The sequence below is a fragment of the Corvus kubaryi genome, unplaced genomic scaffold (genome assembly GCF_017639235.1).
Source record: "Corvus kubaryi isolate FWS band 111438036 unplaced genomic scaffold, C.kubaryi_AGA036_p1.0 37385, whole genome shotgun sequence".
Taxonomy (NCBI): domain Eukaryota; kingdom Metazoa; phylum Chordata; class Aves; order Passeriformes; family Corvidae; genus Corvus; species Corvus kubaryi.
The window spans coordinates 20,304,154-20,323,271 of NW_024581127.1; the positions used below are offsets into that span (position 1 = coordinate 20,304,154).

Below are 19,118 nucleotides of genomic sequence, written 5' to 3' on the forward strand. Positions count from 1 at the left end.
ATCCACAAGTAAAAATCCCAAGTAAAAATCCTAAAACCTGGGTCCACAGCGATTAGAGACCTTTAGGCCTAACTGGCACAAGGCCCCAGTGCAGGAAGCCTGCAACACTGGGTTAACTTTGGCTACTCCAAAGTTAGATAATTAAAATGGTCCCTCTGGGGGATAGAGGCCTGAGTCACCAGCATTCGGTTTCACCCACAGCTAATCCCAGGCAAATGCGAGCTCCGCGCCTGTGCACTGATTTTATAATGTCCATGCTCCGCCCAGGTCCGCCCACAGTCCAGCCCCATGGTCTGGTGCGATTGGTGGAGTCTTGAAGTGAGGTCATTTGAACCAGCCAATGGGATAGCTTCTTGTCTCGGGTGCTTGAAAGGCGGGAAAATGTCCTCATTGACATTCATGTTGCCATGGAGCTGAGCTGCAGGTTAAGGGACAGGAGACTAAAAATAGCTCTTGACAGCTAGAAGTCTGCTTCTTGGAGCTGGGCTTAGAAACTTGTGGAACTTAAGGACAACTAACAAAAGCATTAAGCTGCACTACAAATACTTCAAGGAACTTTTAAAACAGAACAATCAACAGTCATTTTAAGGAACTTTTAAAACTGAACCATAAACACTTTAAGAATCTTTTAAAATATACTCATTAACTTGGATAACTTGGGTATATGCAGGAAACAAGATATTTAGAAGTTTAAGGCTTAAGGAAGGGATTAAACTTGGGAATATTTTATCAACAGGGATTTTTAACTAGGAACTGTGTGATTAAATGGTTCTGAGAATTTAACTTTATATCTTTAACTACTTTGATGGGCATTTAAAGTATGTAAATACTAATTTGGTAATTAAAACACTTAATATGCAAAATGCAAAACTAGGACATTTAACATCTTATGCAAAATCAGGGCACTTAACATACGAAGGCCAATTTGGTGGATTTAATATATAACACTCAGGGCCATGTATAATCAGGTTTTGAACATCACCAAGTTGAGAGGAGACTCGATAACTTGCACAACCTCTTGTCAACCTCTTCCAAGGTTTTATTATCACAACTTCTTCTTTTGTCCAATGCCTTGATCATCTTCACAACCCTACTTTTCTTAAAAAATAATAGGTTTTTGAAATCAAAATGTCAAAATTGTGACATTGAATTGTGAGCTGACCAATGTTCCAATCGTGTCTTTGCCAGAAAAAAGGAGCCAAGTTTTAGAAGAAATATTATCTAGAAAGCCATTCTAATTATTATTCTTTTTTTTAATACCTTATTTGATTCTATATCAGGATTTCTATTAATATACTGGAAATAAAGTATTAAGCTAATTAGTTTTAGAATTACTTGAATCATCTTATCTATCCTTTCTGAATACTTGCATAATTTTAATTTCTTTTGAATTTTTCATTTAGTCCCAGGTTACTCATCTTTGCATTCACCCTCTGAATGCCTCCTTTTTGTCTTTAAATAGATGCTACTTGTTCATCCACGTAGGCTTGGTATTTTTGACTGATTTCTTCCTCGTTGTGATGGACTGCTCTTGAACCCTCTTCACTTTAGGACCTTATTCCCTGGGACTATGCTAAAAAGGTCCTTGAAGTGACCAAAGCCTGCTTTCCTGAAGTCCAACACTGTGATCTTGCTTTTTGCTGTGCTTCCTCCTCTCAGGATCCTTAATTCCATCATCCCATGGTCACAGGAGCCAAGTCTGCCTTCCACCTTTATGTACCCAGTAAGTGTCTTCTTGTCTGTGAGTACAAGGTCCAGCAAAATACTTCTCTTTTGGCTCCTTTCTCATCTGAGTCAAGAAGTTGTCATCAAAGTTCTCCAGGAACCTCATGGAGGCTTGCTTGTGCCCTGCTGTGTTTTCCCTCCAGCAGGTTTCAGGTTGGCTGAAGTCCCCCATGAGGGCCAAGGCCTGTGAGTGTGAGGCTGTTGCCAACTCTCTGTGGAGGGCCTGCTCCGCTTGATATTCCTGGGCGGGTGATCCATAGGAGACACCCACAAACTCACCCAGACCATCTTGTCTATCCTCACCCATAACACATGGAAAGAGGATGGAGTTTGGAGCTCTGGCGGTATCATTACATTCTGGATTGAGAAATGGTTGCATCTTTCATAAAAATCAAACAAAGAATGAAGAGCAATTAGAGATCTCTGGGGAAAAGAGCTTTTATATTTTTGCATATGAAAACTGTTCCTTCCTGTAGAAAATTAATCATTTCCATGAATATAATGCTTTAAAAAGTGCTAATTCTGTCCAAAGCAGCAAATTACTAATATTAGTCTAAATAAGTAGTCATTCTGTGTGTTATTTTAGGAATATCAAAGGCATGATTTGTGTAAGTAAACATAAGATGCTTCTAATTAGCTACATTAAAAAATCAATACTTTAATGCTGTTAATAAATTTCCCTAATTAATATGTAGAATAATTATTGATAAGGCAGGATGACACATATAACTACAGATAATATTTCCTCTTTTTCTTGTATTTACTTTTTCCACAAAGGGAGTTCATAATACACTTACATGGAAACTGATATGGATCAAACCTCATCTGACAGATTTCAGTGAATTATACCACTGATAGCTGTTCAAACATGTTCAAATATTATATAAAGGTAATAGAGGTTAAAACAGACATTAAAATATTTTACATGTAATTGATTTTTGAGGTTATATTGAATGTAATATATATATATCATATCGTTTGGAGTAACAGATTTTAGTACTGAAATAAAATAAAATTAGAGTATAGAACAGCTAACAGCAGACTAATTTTAAATATAGAATTATGATTTTGTTCTTATTTAATATTCACCATCATGTATCAAGATAATTCAATAATTAAGATTCTCCAAATAAATTAATAGCTACAGATATTTATACATATAGTCATGATACTCTGCTAATTTCAACAGAAGTCGTAACTACTTATTTAAAAGATCTCCATTTAAGTATTTTGCATAAGCCCAGCCATATATTGTGAAACAGTAAGAACCCATACATTCAAACCAGAGACAACCCCACATGAAATGAAAATACTTTTATTTCTGGATTTATAAAACCCAAACATTATTGAACAAATTAAAAAAATGTATATCAGCTTTTCAAAAATAATTTGCTTAATATATAAAGTTCCTTATTTTTTAAGTTTGCTATTATTTCATTAACATCCACTAAACATCTTTGAACAATCCTTTGTATTTAACATTTAAAGTTAATTGCCATTCTGTACTAAAATTAAGATGCAGAATCAATTATACTGTATCATCTGATGACTGAATGAACTTAAGAATCAAGCTGTTATGAATAATTTTTTTTTTTTCACACTGTCTCTAGTAACCCTGCAATCAAGGTCTTGATGATCATGAACACAGTTGGAGTAAATTAATTGCTTCCAAAAGCAGACTGAATATATCTTTAATTTTTCATCGGCTATGATTTATATGGAAAATCATTCTATAACTTAGGGTCTGAAATATTATGAAATTTCTTCTCAAGGAGACGATGCTATCTGTAGCTAAATCAGCCATCACACTGTTGAGCTATAGAGTACTGTGAATTGTCTTGTGCTGCATAGTTAATAGTATAGGACACAACTTCAAAGGACTTTTCTTTCTCTGTCAGGCTTGATGCTGTGACCACTTCTCTGGGGACCCTGTTCCAGTGACCAGTCACCTTTTGGGTGAAGAACTTTTCTTTAATGTCCAACCTAAACCTTCCCTGACACAACTTCAGGCCATTCCCTTGGATCTTGTCATGGATCACCACAGAGAGATCAGTGTCTTCCCCTCCTCTTCCCCTCACAAGGAAGTTGTAGACTGCAATGAGGTCTCTTCTCAGTCTCCTCCAGGCTGAACAGACCAGATGACCTCAGCCGCTCCTCATACAGCTACCCCTAAAGGCCCTTCACCATCTTTGTGGCCCTCCCTTGGACATTCTCTAATAGTTTACATTAGTGACAGGTCACCTTTCTTATATTGTGGTGACCAAAACTGCCCCCAGCACCTGAGGTGAGGCTGCCCCAGTGCAGAGCAGAGCAGGACAATCCTCTCCCTTGCCTGGCTTGCAATGCTATGCCTGATGCCCCCCAGGACACAGTTGGCCCCCCTGGCTGCCACGGCACTGCTGACTCCTGTTCAACTTGCCACTGACCAGGACCCCCAGGTCCCTTTCCACAGCACTGTTTTCCAGCATCTCATTCCTGAGTCTGTCTGTACATCCAGGGTTGCCCCATTCCAGGTACAGAATCTGGCACTTTCCCTATTGAACTTCACATTGTTTGGGATTTTCCAGGCCTCTGATTTGTCAAGATCTCTCTGCAGGGCTTCCATGGCTTCAAGAGAATCAACAGCTTCTTCCAGTTTTGTATCATCAGTGAACTTGCTCAGTATCCCTTTCAGTCCTGTGTCCAAGTCATTTGTGAAAATGTTGAAGAGCACAGGACCTAAGATAGAGTCCTGTGAAACCCCACTCGTTAAAAGTTGATACCATATACTGAATGTTCATCACCTTGGAAGAAAACCTGTTTCCACTATATTACAATATGCAGTATAACTTTCCCTTCTAGTTACAAACTTATATTCAGATATCAGCAATGAGAGATTCTAGCACCCGCATTCTTTTCATTTATCTAGTGCTGTGGTTCCCACCAGTGCTCTCATTCCTTTCTTAGATGACATGGAGTGGTCTTAACCTTTCTTTGAGGTCCCATGGCTGTTCTTGAATTAGCACAGATTCATTATTTTCCAGAAAACCTCTGCAAACATAATTTATTTCACTTCTGAGTATACTTCACTATTTACTCTTCTACTGGATATTTTGCCTGAAATGCTCACACAAGAAGAATCCTCATATCCTGTGAAGCAAGAGAAACCAGATTGTTGCTTTCATGACAAAAAACCCCTCAAGGAACAAGGAGGCAAAAATGTGTGTGACAATAAGAAATGGCACTAGCAAAACAAGAATCAACTTGGACAGGTAACATGTTATTTCTATTCTGGTAAGTAGGTACTTAGACCTGTCAAATGTTAGCTTTGTGGCTTAGTGGCTGCTGTAATAGATAATGGCTTAGTGTCTCTAAAATCAGAAAGGTGTTTTTACTAATGCAAATAGATGGAAAGAAGAGCTTGGTAAATAGATAGGAAGTTAAGAAGTTAATCGAGCCTGCCCAAAAATTGAGGTTTCTCTGATAAAAAAATTTAAAAATAAAAGGTATGCTTTTTCAGGAAGATTAAAGTAGTTTTAGAAAATCTTTTAGCATATTATAAACATTATTTATAAATGAGCTATTTATGACTCTCTATGTTAGTTGAGTAATTACTGCTGAAATGTAGATTTTGTTGTTTTGTTCTAAACTAAATGAAAGAGATTAGAAGCCTGATAGTTGATCTGAAGTCTGTTGGGAAGTTGGAGTAATGGGTGTAATTGTGTGGGTTTTCTCCCTTTCTTTTAATAAGGTGTTCAGATAGAAAATAATCCAGACTAGTACTAATATTTCTGATTAAGAGTACGCCTAGCTTACCCATTAAGAAATAACTTTAAAAATTTCTACTAACCACTCTATGGGGGAAGAAGAATTTCATTTTTTATTTATCAAAATAAAAAAATTAAAGAAGGAAGTCCCTTGTCCTAACATCCTGGCTTATACAAGATGTGGTATAAGTATTGTGACCACTTGTATTGAAAGTCATTCAACTGAGCTGTCAAGTTAATTCTAGCAGTTCAGAATCTGGTTTTATAGTAGTATTTCACCTGGGTGAGCCATTCTAGATGAGTATTAAGACAATATAAGCAAGAAAAATATTCTTGAGGGAGACTAAAATTTAAATACCATAAGTGTAAATAAGCAAAAGTTTAGACAGATAATGGTATAGGATGGAACCAGTAGAAAATATGTGTATATAAAAAATATATGTGTAATACTATATATATGTATATATGTAATGTATGTGTAATATGTATATATACTATATGTTCATTTGTACAAAAAGAGACAAATAAAATGCATATTACTTACTATCTTTACCAAAAAGTAAAAATATTTTAGTTTAGTACAAAAAAAGAATTATTAAGTGCATAGGAAAATGACATTCAATCTTTGATAGAAATGGGGAGAAATATGTATTTTTCATTTAAAACAGTAAATGAAGAAAACTGTTTCCATCTTTTTCAGACAGCATCTTGACAGCTGTTGAGCAACATAGGTACCTGTAACCTATGAGCCAGAGGCATCCCCTCAAGATGATGACATCAAGCTGAGTCACTTCTCTGGTATAGACAGGAGAAAAAATAATAACCAAAAAAACCCAAAAAAACCAGAATCTTAAAAGAGCTAGTGACCAATAATAATACAGTCTTCTACGTGTGCTATTTATTATCAGCATTATATACATTTCCACCTGATTTTGAATGGAGGGAGAGAATATAGCTTCCTGTAAACAAGAAATGAAAATTTTGCTTCATCCATCTGCCCTGGATTTACTTTCCTTGTAATATGTTTCTAACATGCATATGCAGTTCTGAAACCAATTATTGAGATTATCTCAAGTGATCTTTTTGCAATTCTTTACACTACAGAGGGTTAGAGCTTGTGGAGATTGTTTGACATTTGAAATGGTCTTTTAGTAACTGCTTAAGAGGTGTCAATACAGACAATATTTTACTACCGGTATGGAGTTTAAAGAAAATGTCATTACTAGAACACCAAGTTCAATGCTAATATATGTCAGGAAAAATTCATAACTAGAGATTATCTTCTGTATAAAAAGTGTTTTATTTCAGTCCAATTTAGGATTGAAAATGTGGCTTCTTTCTTGGACAGATTGATTTAAACTAACATAAAATACACAAAGATAGGATCCTTACTTTATTTGTAATCCAAATCTGGTTAACCAGATGTCAGAAGAAAAGTTGTGTGATGACTTCATAAACTATTCACACCAAAAGCAATCTTTGGAAATAGAGGCTGCCATTTTGTAACTAATAATTTGAAATTACTTGCTAGACTCTGGAAAATGTTACAAATGTAGAGAATAGCATCAAAATGAAAGTTGGTTTTCTCCTTTTTCTTTCCTGGTTTTGTGGGAATATGGGTCAGTGCATATGTTTTGCTGTAGAGCAGTATATTGTTACTCATTTTATGAGTTTGAAGCATTTCATTGCATCAAAATCTTGTATTCATTACCTACAGAGATGCTATCCACTGTTAATCATTCATGTTATAGCAAACAGGAAGAGCTAAGTCTATCACCTATCCATCTAGGCTTCATTTATTGGAGGTTGGATTAGATGACCTTTAAAGGTCCCTTCCAATGAAACCATACTACGTATTACCGCAGGCCTGGTTCCTACGGTGTATCACCGTGTCCCGCAGCCATAGGGAGGAAGAGGAGAGAGGATCCAACAGGCAGGAATTGTGCAGCAAGATTGATTTATTTAATTATTTTACAAACTCTTTTATAGACTTTTTTCTTCATAGTCTAATTGGACAAAGGACCAGCCACCCCTTGGGGGTGATTGGCTAAAATCCTAAAACATCCATTATCAAAATATTTTTCTACTATACCATAAACAAGACTTTTCAAGGTTGCAGGTGGCTTGGTTGTTTACATTCCCTGCTACCTCTTCTGTGAGAGAGAAAAGTCTCTCACGGACTTAGAAAAATAACAAGAAAATCCTCACTAACAGCATTTTTGTACCTACAACTATGATTTAGTTTTATCACATTTTTTTATGGAAACTCTCTTCAATTAATGTAGAGATGCTATACACAGTACCTTTTTTCAGAATAATCGATGTTCTGTGGGTGTGTAGATGATTTTTTCTAAAGGCATTATTTACTCCTGAAGAGCAGAAAACTTAGTAAATTCACAGATGAACTTTTAACATACAGCAGCTACTGGGGGGAAGAGCACTCCAAAATGTATGTTATGTACAAAAGGTCGGAGTCTAACTTATCCCCAAAGTGACATGTAATGAAAAATTACCATTGGTGACTACATTGAGGAAGACAAAAAGGTTAGCCATCACAAATGCTATGTTTAATACAGAAATATAGCCTATTCTTTCCTTCTTCCTTCTTAAATGTGATCTGGTTTGCATTAATGAACACGGGATTTAATAAAGTTTCACACAGTATTCCATGACATTTAGATATTATTAGGAGTGAAATCCTACTTAAAAACTTTTTCCCTTTGTATTTTTGTTGTGCAAATATTGGGAACATGGTCACTTGCAACTATTGCAATAAAAGTTTCAAATATACACTGCAACAACATTTAAAAGATAAACTTGGAAAATAGAAATACACTTTACAGTAATGGTGTTCATACTAAAGGAATATTTTTGGGAAACGGCACATTTTTCTGCAGATAGGTTTCATTCTGGTAACAACTACAAGAAGATACTTGTGAAAACTGAATATATGCAGGTAACCAATATGGCCAAAAACCACATATGAAGTGCTTAAAGAGTAGATTTATTCCATCATCACAATGGCAAAATGGGCTGCTAAGCTTATTCCCTCTTATCAAGGGCAAAAAGTGCATGCTTATTCCCTTCTCTAACATATCATAGGAGTTGGCACATGTGCATTCCTTCACAAGACTGTTTTTACAACGCTCAAGCGTTGTATCTCTCTTTCACCTCCCAACTGGGAAGCCTAGACCTGTGAAGAATGTTTTTTAGGTCTTTTTTACAACATCCTGTTATCTTCTGCAGAAATTCCATTCCCCAACGCAGACAGAAAACAACCCAAGGTAACCACAACGTGAAAATTCCCACACCGAATATTCTTAGTATCTTCCAGCTGCAAGGCCATCTTTGAGTGAAAACAACTCTTATTCTTTTTTTTCTCAGTCAATCTTCCATTTTCAACCCCTTTCTCCCTGCATTACCCTGTGCAATAATGTATCTTGCACCATGCTTTAGAAGACAGGTTGTAGAGATAATTTATTTTGTAAGCAAATTTTGAGAAATGGAAATTTTGAAGCAGACTAACCAGTAAAAAAATAGTCAGGGACAAATAAATAAAGGTCAAGATACTCAGAAGTGATGAATAAAGAAAGTATGGTGCAATCTTTCTCAATATTAGCCCCTTGTTAAATTGTCTCAGGAATGATGCACATAGATTGAGATACTCTAGAAACCTAGTTACTTTGAAATGCTATTAATTATTCTAACCTGTTATTCTAGGATGTTCCTCTAAGAACCTGAGCAGACACATGGGGAAAGACTGATGCAAAGGATTCATTTAGTATGCATGATACGGTTTCAAAGCTGATATATTATGGCAATTTGATGTGATAGGCTTGAGGGCTTTTTTAGAAGGCTGTGTTACATTTTAGTAAAAAAACCCCACATAATATAAATTCCTTACTATTTTCAATACCTACCTACAGAATGAAGAATCAAGCAAGTAGCTTAACCAAAGTGAATTTTGCACATATCTTTATTTTTTGTTTCCAATTATGAAAACAGACTGTCTCATTCAGCCCAATTATCACATTTTTAACTAAAGGCACTTTATCAAATAGACAACATTACCATGAAAAATAGATCTCTTCAAGTTTCACTATAATATAAGTTAAATTAAGGATGAAAATATTTATGCTTAGCAGGAAGCAAAAAAACCCTAAAATCATATAAAACGCTACATTTATGTTTGAATGACTGTTGTTTTTTACTAATGGATCAGTTTTATTTTACTGTCGGTCTGCAGCATTGCTAGTGCTCATGTATACCATCGCTAAATGCTAACATTATAATTTGTCAAGCACTCAGAATAAGCAATTCATGCCCTTTTTAAAGACATGTTTAATTATTATAGTAGACAATAGAATAATCAAAATAGGTATTTTTGTATTTGATTTCAGTAGAAGGATTTTTTAAATATCACAATTGCCTCAACATTTACACTCTCAAGAATACTGAAAAAACTTCAAATATGTTATATATTTTAAAGAATTCACAGTATCAGACACAGAAAAAACATATGCAACCACATCTAGGTAGCATCTCGAGTAGTACTTATGAGCTTCACTTCTTGAAACACGGATGCCTTACCTAGTGAGATAAAAAAACTCCTCTAACTCATCTAATACTCTTGAACATGTATGAGTTGGTGTCTCTATTGACCAGAGGACAAAATCAACTCTTTGTGCTTTTATTAACTCATCAGAACAGTTGCTATTTTCAAGGTGCATGCATATGCAGACCTCACTACAAGTAAGAGAAAAATGTGGTAATAGAGCAGTTCTCAAAGGGAAAAAGAATAACCACCTGTTATTTATGAAACTTTGAACCATAGTTGACATACTGTCATGGCTTAACCCCTGCCAGCATCCAAGCACCATGCAGCTGCTTGCTCACTCCTCCACCAGCAGGACTGGAGACAAAATTGGAAGGATAAAAACCAGAAAGCTCATGAGTTGAGATAAAGACAGCTGATAGGAAAAGCAAAAGCACACAAGCAAGGCAAAGCCAGAAATTAATTCACCTCTTCCCATGGACAGGCAGATGTTCAAACATCTGCGGGAGAGCAGGGCTCCATCATGCATTACGGTGACTTGGGAAGACAAACGCCATCGCTCCAAATGTCCCTCTCTTCCTCCTTCCTGACCCCACTTTATATACTGAGCATGATCTCATATGGTCTGGAATATTCCTTTGGTTAATGTAGGTCACATGACATGGTTGTGTCTCCTCTCAATTTCTCATGCACTCCCAGTCTCCTCGTCAGTGTGGCAGTACAAAAAGCACAAAGGGCCTTGGCTCTGTGTAAGCCCTGCTCAGCAGTAACAAAAACATTTCTATATTATCACCACTGTGTTCAGCACAAATCCATAACACAGCCCCCTACCAGCCACTGTGAAGAAAATTAACTCTACCCAGCCAAAACCAGCACGTGTAGTCAAATAATCAGTATTATTAATTATTTTGTAAATGAAACAATTTCAGAAGGTAACAGAAATAATAGATGTTTCTTTCATTGTGCATAACCTTACATTACAGAAACATGGTGCTGATCAGCACTATGATGGTATGACAGTGAATAATAAGAAAGTGATCATATTTCTTGAAGTGACAGACAGGGTCCTCCCATTTCTGCTCCACTGACAGATTCCAGATGAAATTGTATCACATAAAGATGTGAACTCTCAAGACATTTTGTTCTATAAAGATAGCTATTATACATTGGAATTTAACACTTAATATTTCTGAAATCTAGTCCATTTTGAATATTGTAAAATATGGTAAATAAAGGAAAGATAAAATAAAATTGAAAAATGTAAACAAGATATAATAAAATACAAACACGTTTAACACTTTACATCTATTTGCCTTGAGTATTGTGTCTGTGTGCCATTTTCTTTCTTGAAAACATCTCTCTTTAAAGATGTTAAAGCTCATAAAAAAAGCAGTTGAAAAGGTACCTCATTCCTGAAGAGATTCTGAATTAACTAGAATTTACTTATGCTCTTTTTGGCAAGAAGATGGCATTGTTCTTGTTCTTTTTTTTTTTTTTTTTAACTCCAAACAAGCTATAAGCATTTGTTGTGTAGCACAAAATACCTTGCAGATTTTACTCATAGCAATAGTACTAATGTTTTCTAGACACTCTTAAATTCAGTCAGGCAATAAAGATTAAAATATTAAATCATGAACTCATTAAAGCAACAAATTTCCCCAGTAATATATTAAGGAATGTCCTCAGTAGAGCTTAATTAACACAATATAAAAAAAACTTAGCTTAGTAAACAGCATGTGAAAGATACTTCGGAATGAATGAAAGATGTCAAATCCTGTGTTCAATTTTGGGCCCCTCACTACAAGAAAGACAATGACTGGAACATGTCCAAAGAAGGGCAACAAAGATTATTAAAGACCTGGAGCACAAGACTTATGAGGAACAGCTGAAGGATCTTGGGTTGGTTAGCCTGGAAAAAAGGAAGCTCAGGGGAGACCACATTGTGCTCAGTAAATACCTGAAAAGAGCTTGTAGCTGGGTGGGGGTCGGCATCTTCTCCAAGGTTACGAGTGACAGGACAAGAGGAAATGGACTCAAGCTGTCCCAGAAATGGTTTAGACTGCATACTAGGAAAAAACCCTTAACTGAAAAGCTTTTGAGGCATTGGAACAAGTTGTCCAGGGAAGTGGTTAAGTCATCATTCCTGGAGGTATTTAAAGGATATGTAAATGTGGCACTTAGGGACATGTTTTAGCAGTGACTTGGCAGTGTTAGATTTACCTTGGGCCCAGTGATTTGAAAGGTTTTTTCCCATCTAAATAATTCTATGATTCTACCAAAAAAAGAAAAAAAAAAAATTCCAGGCAGAATTTTGTAGATTAATGAGTACAGGGTCAAATAATTTTTTCAGCAAAAATATCTTCAGATCTCAAGGATACTGATAAATATTTATTTTGAAAGTTGTTAACTTGTCAGTTCTTGATGAAAAATTCCACATTTCCAATAATATTGCACTTGAAGAAATATTTTTTTTTCTTTAGAGATTTGAAAAAACTTGAACACCTCTCAACTGGTTCAAATTATTAATTTAAAAATGCATGTAATAGCTGTAAGCATTTTTTCTTGTAGGAATGGAAAGGCCACACAATTTACTAATTATTCCTGAACCAAAGCTATTCCTAAGACATCTAATAAAATGAAGTTAAAAAAAAATATGAAGTATTAGTCTTAAAAGGCACCAAAGGTGGTAAAATGTTAAATTTTTATCAGAAAAGTTCAGAAGATTCTTATAACAAATATGATATGTCGCAATATGTTATCATGATTATCATGTCATGATTAAATGCATTTAAGCAATATAGTCGTCCTGGAAATATTTAATTTATCTAGACTGTTGTGAACAAAATCTTTCAGAAGTAAGTACTTTATATGTATATTACTTTCAATGGCTGTGATGCAATAGAAGGTTAGGTAAAGCTCTACTGTCCTGAGATTTGTAGCTCAGCTTCGGGAAAATAAAAAGTCATAACTGAGCTTCTGATAACAGCACGGAGATACATTCAGTTGCGTGAGGTATTTCTTTAGCCATATTCACTACAAACCCTTCCTACTCTGTAGCACTGACTCAGAGGCAAGTACTCAGTTATATTTTCATTTTATGTTTGGTTTGCTCCCCCCCCCATTTTATTTATTCTCCTTCTCTCTCTACAGTTCATTATTACTGTAAAGTTATTAAAGTGGCATAAACCTGACAAGTGCTGCTGCTATTTTTATGTGCCATGTCCATAATCACAGATAAACTATGACTGCAAACTGTGAGACTTTAGTTTCTTGTACAAAAATATATACACAGATGAAGTTTCAAACTATAAACTTTAGGTGGAAAATTGCAATATGTTTCTATCATCCTGAGGGTATTTTTTGTACCTCTTGTACTATTAATTTGTATGGTTTTAAAGACAAAATTAACTGGATCCTATTAAAAGATTGGATTTCACAAACTCACATATCTCTATGAGTTCTTGTGATTCTGATATTGCAGAGCAAAGGATTGAGATCATAATCACAACAGATTGTGAATAACGAAATTTTAATGCTACCCCTTATATTTATAATCCATAAAAAAAGAAGACATTTCAATCAAATTTTAAGGCTGCTGGAATTTACCTATCAGGACAATTATGTATTTGTCTTTTGATAAGAGCTGTCTCTGCTGTGTTTATTTTTTTGTTGCATGTTCCTCAATCATCGGTTGTGGGACTGAATGTATACTGCCATGTGGATATTGCACTTGAGGACATGGTTTAGTGGTGAACAGTGGTGGCGCTAAGTTGGTGGTTTGACTTGGTGACCTTAGAAGTGTTTTCCAACCTTAATGATTCTATGCTTCAATGATTCTATGCTTTTATGATTCTGTAAAACCTAACTTTTTCAGTTCTTTGAATTTGAGTTCTTAACTCTATCACCTTTGTAATATGAATGAAAAAAATGGTATTCTACTTCCCTTCCCTTCCCATCCCTTCCCTCTCTTTCTCTTCTCGGCACGAGTGGGAAAACGAGAAAGGGTAAATGTCCTGCTTTAAGAATGAAGAGTAAAAACCCAACTAAAACCAGTTGCTACCACCTTGTTAATTTATCTTGTGCTATTAGTGAGAACTGGTGAATAAGGATGGGCTTCTGTATCTGTTCTGAATTTTATGTAAAGTTAACTATCAACATTCTCTACAAAAACTGTTCTCATTTTGCTTCTTGCTTTTCCCAGTTTTAAGAACATGGACAAAATTTTATAGAAAATTTTATAAAAATTAGAAATTAAATTTTCACGTTTTCCATCCAGAGGCATAGTGTAGGATTAAGCTTTCTAGATTTTCCTAAAATATTGGTATTATACTTACTCAGGTTTGATTAGAAAGTATAATGTTGTTTATTAAATGTTTTACTTCCCTATTACCACAGTTTGTTTCTATTTTTATATTAGTCTCTAGTATAGTAACAGCAGTACTAAATTTAGCAGTTTATATCTTCTTATCACAGAAAAAAAGTAAAACCTTAAACATTAAACATGTAATTATTTCTATTGGAGACATAGTAAAACTGACTTTATTATGGTTGGGCTTTTTAGTAAGTAAATGACTAAAGGAATTCTGTTAAACCAGAGAGGGCAGATATGGAAATTCATTTCATGACTGAGATATCTTAGTAATTATGCAATTTATTTTAAAATGGAATAAGCACAAATGAATTGAACTTCATAATGTTTTTTGTCTGGACCTATACCATTAAATGAGACACATATAAAAAAAATAAAGGCAAAATATTTATGTGCTGCTTGCAAAGCAATTGAAACACTCAAATTTATGATACTTAAAGCAGATGAAACACTTAAGAGAAATAATGCCCCAGCTGATGTGCCTAAAGGCATCTGCTAACTTAATTGTAAAATTTCATTATATAAGACAAAAGAGCTGTACCTAGCCATGATGCATTTGAAATGTTGGTTTATTTTTTTCCTTAGGTCCCAGGATAATGATTTTCCAGTTACGGTGAATGCTTCTGTGTAAATAGACTCTTCCTTCAGGAAAAAAAGAAATGGCTAATAAACAAGCTTGGCATTTTCAAAGGCAATTAGTACAGCTTGAAATTAGATATGCAAATTAGCAATGCTCCAATAAATTGGTGGTTGGTACACATATTTTTCTCTTTAGATATACGATAAGCACGATCCAAACTGCAAAAGGAATGAATTTATGTTTCATTTTACTTTGAACCAGTCTAGAGATTTTAGCATTCTGCTCATGGTAAGTGGCAGAGTTGATTATGGTAATTTGAGGGGTTTTTCTTGTTTATGAGGCAATAACCATAGTCTAGAGCAATAAATTTTAAGGCCAAAGGTGCTTATTAGTCTCTATACAACTTTTAATGTACCAAATATTACTCTCAAATTACATTTACACTATAATGTTGGTTAATATGCATGTTATTGTTTCTGTTGTTGTTATTGTTATCTTTGCTATGGTTTTTGGTGTTATTAACATGTAGAGCACTTTTTTAGACATGTTAGTAACTGAATTAAGACTAGGAGGAAAAGCTGAGGGACCCCTTCTGTTACATTATTCTAGAAAATAATTGGGCTGATCAGGCTTCTTACCCAGATTCAGGCATTTGTTGGTTGGTCAGAGAACAAGAACTTTTAAGTAAGAATATCACCGAAAATTAGGGATAGAGAAAATGTCTTGGAATTGTGTATTTTTCTCCACCCCTATAACTTAAAATACTGTTATAAAAGTTAGGTTATGAACTGAGTTGTTAAAAGTTCAGTGGACAACTCTGACCCACACTATTTTAGTCTAAAATTTATATCTAAATTCTACACTCACTGATTCATTTTAGTAAGGAACTATTAAAGATTCATAGATGGTCCTGAAACTTCAAAGGAGAAAGAACTGATCAGGAATACTGGGTAGCTTTGGTTGAAAAAAGAGACAGTTGTTGCAGTGGAGCATTGTTACAATCTGGTTTAGGCCCAGAAAAGCAAAGCAAGCTAAGTCTCTGAGCATAAACCGGAAAGAACTTAAAAGGTTCAAAATATTCCCAGAAACGAGATTAAAACCAAACGAGGTTAGATGTTGTTGCCAAAAAATGGATGTATTTTATGTAATAGTAAAAGAGGCAAAGAGAAGGGAAGAGAAGAGAAGAGAAAGAGAGAAAGAAAAAGAAGTGTGTGTGGGGGCTGGGGGAACAGGGAGAGGTGACAGGGGTTAGGTGGAAGCATGTCACCCATCTGAGGGTCCCAATGACGTCTCGTTGCTCCCCTCCATCCGGTCTGCTGGTGGTGAGGGTCCCCTGTCACCGCTGTGGCCACACCGGTACATGCTGCCACACGCCATGTCACCCCACCACACCACATGCCGCCACACCACACGCCACCACACCACATGCCAACGAGTACAGAACTCCGTGGATTAATATACACTTCGGGTGAGGTGGGAACACCCATGTGTTTTTCTTGCAGGGGCTAGCTTGACACACTGTCCCTTGCAACACTGAGGGTGTGTTGCATCATCTCAGGGGCTCTGGTGCAGGGTCTGGGGGCCCCTGTGATGGGCCATGTCACCCCCTTCTGCTGTGGATAAGCTTCCCCCCGCCCTGGTGAAGACCCCTCAGCTGGGCTCCTCTGCACAGTGGAGGATGGGCAGTCACTGCACCTCTGACCACAGGTTTTTCCAAGATACCCAGAGCCTCTCTTCCCCCTGCCCTTTAGTGGAGGGTTTGTGTGAGCCTGGCAGCTGATAGTGCTGGGGCGGTGGTCTCTCCACTTTGGAGGTGTTAAGCTTGTGTTTTGTGAATGTCCCCAGCCCTGAGTTGTTACTTTATCTTATCTTCATCAGCGAGCAGTGTAAGCCCTCAGTCAGGGCCCCATTCAGGGTGCGGCAGTCTTCTCTGCAGCTTTTGTAATACAGTTTTAAAAGTCCTTTAAGAAAATGTTTAAGTCATAAAATATAATTCAGTCTCTGACAAGCATGGAAAGGAACAAGTGATTTTAGGGCAAATATATCTACAGCAGCTGGAGAATTTAAGTAACTTTAGATTAGTATTGTTATGTATTTCCAAGCATTCATCCAAGATGCTTCAATGTTTTGTGTAATTTTCTTAAGTATAATTTAAAACGATTAAAATAATGACATTTGGTTTGAAAAGTTCTATTGTGATAATATGATCCAGTCTTCTATAGAGCATAGGGCAAAAATTCACATTGAGTAGTTTCATCACCAAATACATTCAATGAGGACATTCCATACCTGCATGATCATCTTTGAAAGGTCATGGCAATCAGAAGAGATACCTGAGGACTGGAAGAACGCAAATGTTACCCTGGTCTTCAAAAGGGGAAATAAGGACCAAGGAACTACTGGCCAGTCAGTCTCACTTCAATCCCTGGAAAGGTGATGGAGCACCTCATTGGGGAGGCCATTTCTATGGTGATCAGGAATAGCCAGCATGAGTTAAACATAAATTATGTTTCACCAACCTTATTATCTTCTACAATGAAACAATTACCAGGATGTACAAGAGGAGAACAATGTCTATTGTCCTCAGGAAGACTGTGAACACTGTCACAAAATCCTCATAGGCAAATTCAGGAAGTGTGGACTGGATCAGTAGGCAATGAGGTCGATGGAGATCTGGCTGAACATCAGATCCTGAAGGGTCGTAATCAGTGGTAGGGTGTCTAGTTTAGAGGCCTGTCACTAGTGGCATTCCCCGAAGTTCCATACTGGGCCCAGTATTGTTTAAGTTATTCACCAATGACTCGGATAGAGGGGCAGATGCCTCCTCAGGATGACAACCTCTGATGACAGAAAGTTGGGAGGAGTGGCCAACATGCCAGAGTGTTGTGAACCCTTCAGAAGGATCTTGACAGATTGGAGAGATGGCAGAGAACTCTCTGAAATTCAACAAAGGCAAGTGCAGGATCCTGCACCTGGGGAGGAACAACCCCATGGACCAGCACAGGCTGGGGGCTGACCTGCTGGGGGCTGACTGCTGGGAAGCAGCTCTGCAGAGAAGGACCTGGGGGTCCCGGTAGACAACTGTTCACAAGCCCAGCAGTGTGCCCATGTGGCCAAGAAGGTCAAAGGAATCCTGGGGTGCATTAGGAAGAGCATTGCTGGAAGATCAAGGGATGGGATTCTGCCTGTCTGCTCAGCCCTGGTGAGGCATGTCTGGAGTGCTGTGTCCAGTTCTGGGCTCCTCAGTACAAGAGAGACCTGGAACTCCCAGAGTGGGCCACAAAGATGATTAAGGGACTGGAGCATCTTCCTTACAAAGACAGGCTGAGGAAACTGTGCCTGTTGAGTCTTGAGAGATGACTGAGAGGGGACCTCATCAATGTGCATCAGTATCTGAAGGGCGGGTGTCAAGAGGAAGTACCAGGCTCTTCTCAGTAGTGCCAAGCAAAAGGACAAGAGGCAAAAGGACAAGAGGAAATGGACAGAAACTGATGGACAGGAAGTTCCACCTGAACATGAGGAAGAAGTTCTTTACTGCACAGGTGGCTGACCACTGGACCCAGAGACGTGGAGTCTTCTTCACTGGAGATATTCAAGAACTATTTGGATGCAATCCTGTGCCATGTGCTCTAGGATGACTATCTGAGCAGGGAGGTTGACCCACTGGTCAACCTTACACACTCTGGTTCTGGGATGCTTGAAGTGATAGAAAATACACCAGATTTTCTAAGAAGTTGTTTCACTAGGTAATGACTCACATTAAGATTTGCAACATGTCCAATCTTAATGCATAGATTGTTTTCATTGGAAATAAAAAGCCTGCCTTTTGCCATTTAGAACTATCAAAAAAATTCAGGACTGCTTTAATTTATGCTGATCCGCTCCATTTGCCATGACAAAGTTTCCCTTAATATTAATATGACACTGTAGCTATAATGTTAGAAGCAACCCAAGCAGAGCACAAAGGTTTTCCATCCCTGGAATTTAGTGATATTCTCTGGTTCTAAAATATTGTAATTCTTTGATGGTTTTTCTTCTCTTGATGTTTTGCATCTAGTGTGAAGACAATTTATATTAACAAAATATGATTCCTATCTTCAAGAAATGAAATGGTGGGGGGAGATGGTCAGTGAACTAAAAGTT

The 19,118-nt window shown here is 36.8% G+C and overlaps 1 long non-coding RNA gene across 1 annotated transcript in view; it reads left to right on the forward strand.

Annotated features, from left to right (window-relative positions):
- Positions 1-7,328, forward strand: part of LOC121668507 — a 92,630-nt gene extending 85,302 nt beyond the window's left edge. The window contains exon 3 of the long non-coding RNA XR_006017405.1: positions 6,172-7,328. This is a non-coding gene — a long non-coding RNA (uncharacterized LOC121668507). The remainder of the gene's footprint in view (positions 1-6,171) is intronic.
- The last annotated feature ends 11,790 nt before the right edge of the window (positions 7,329-19,118 follow it).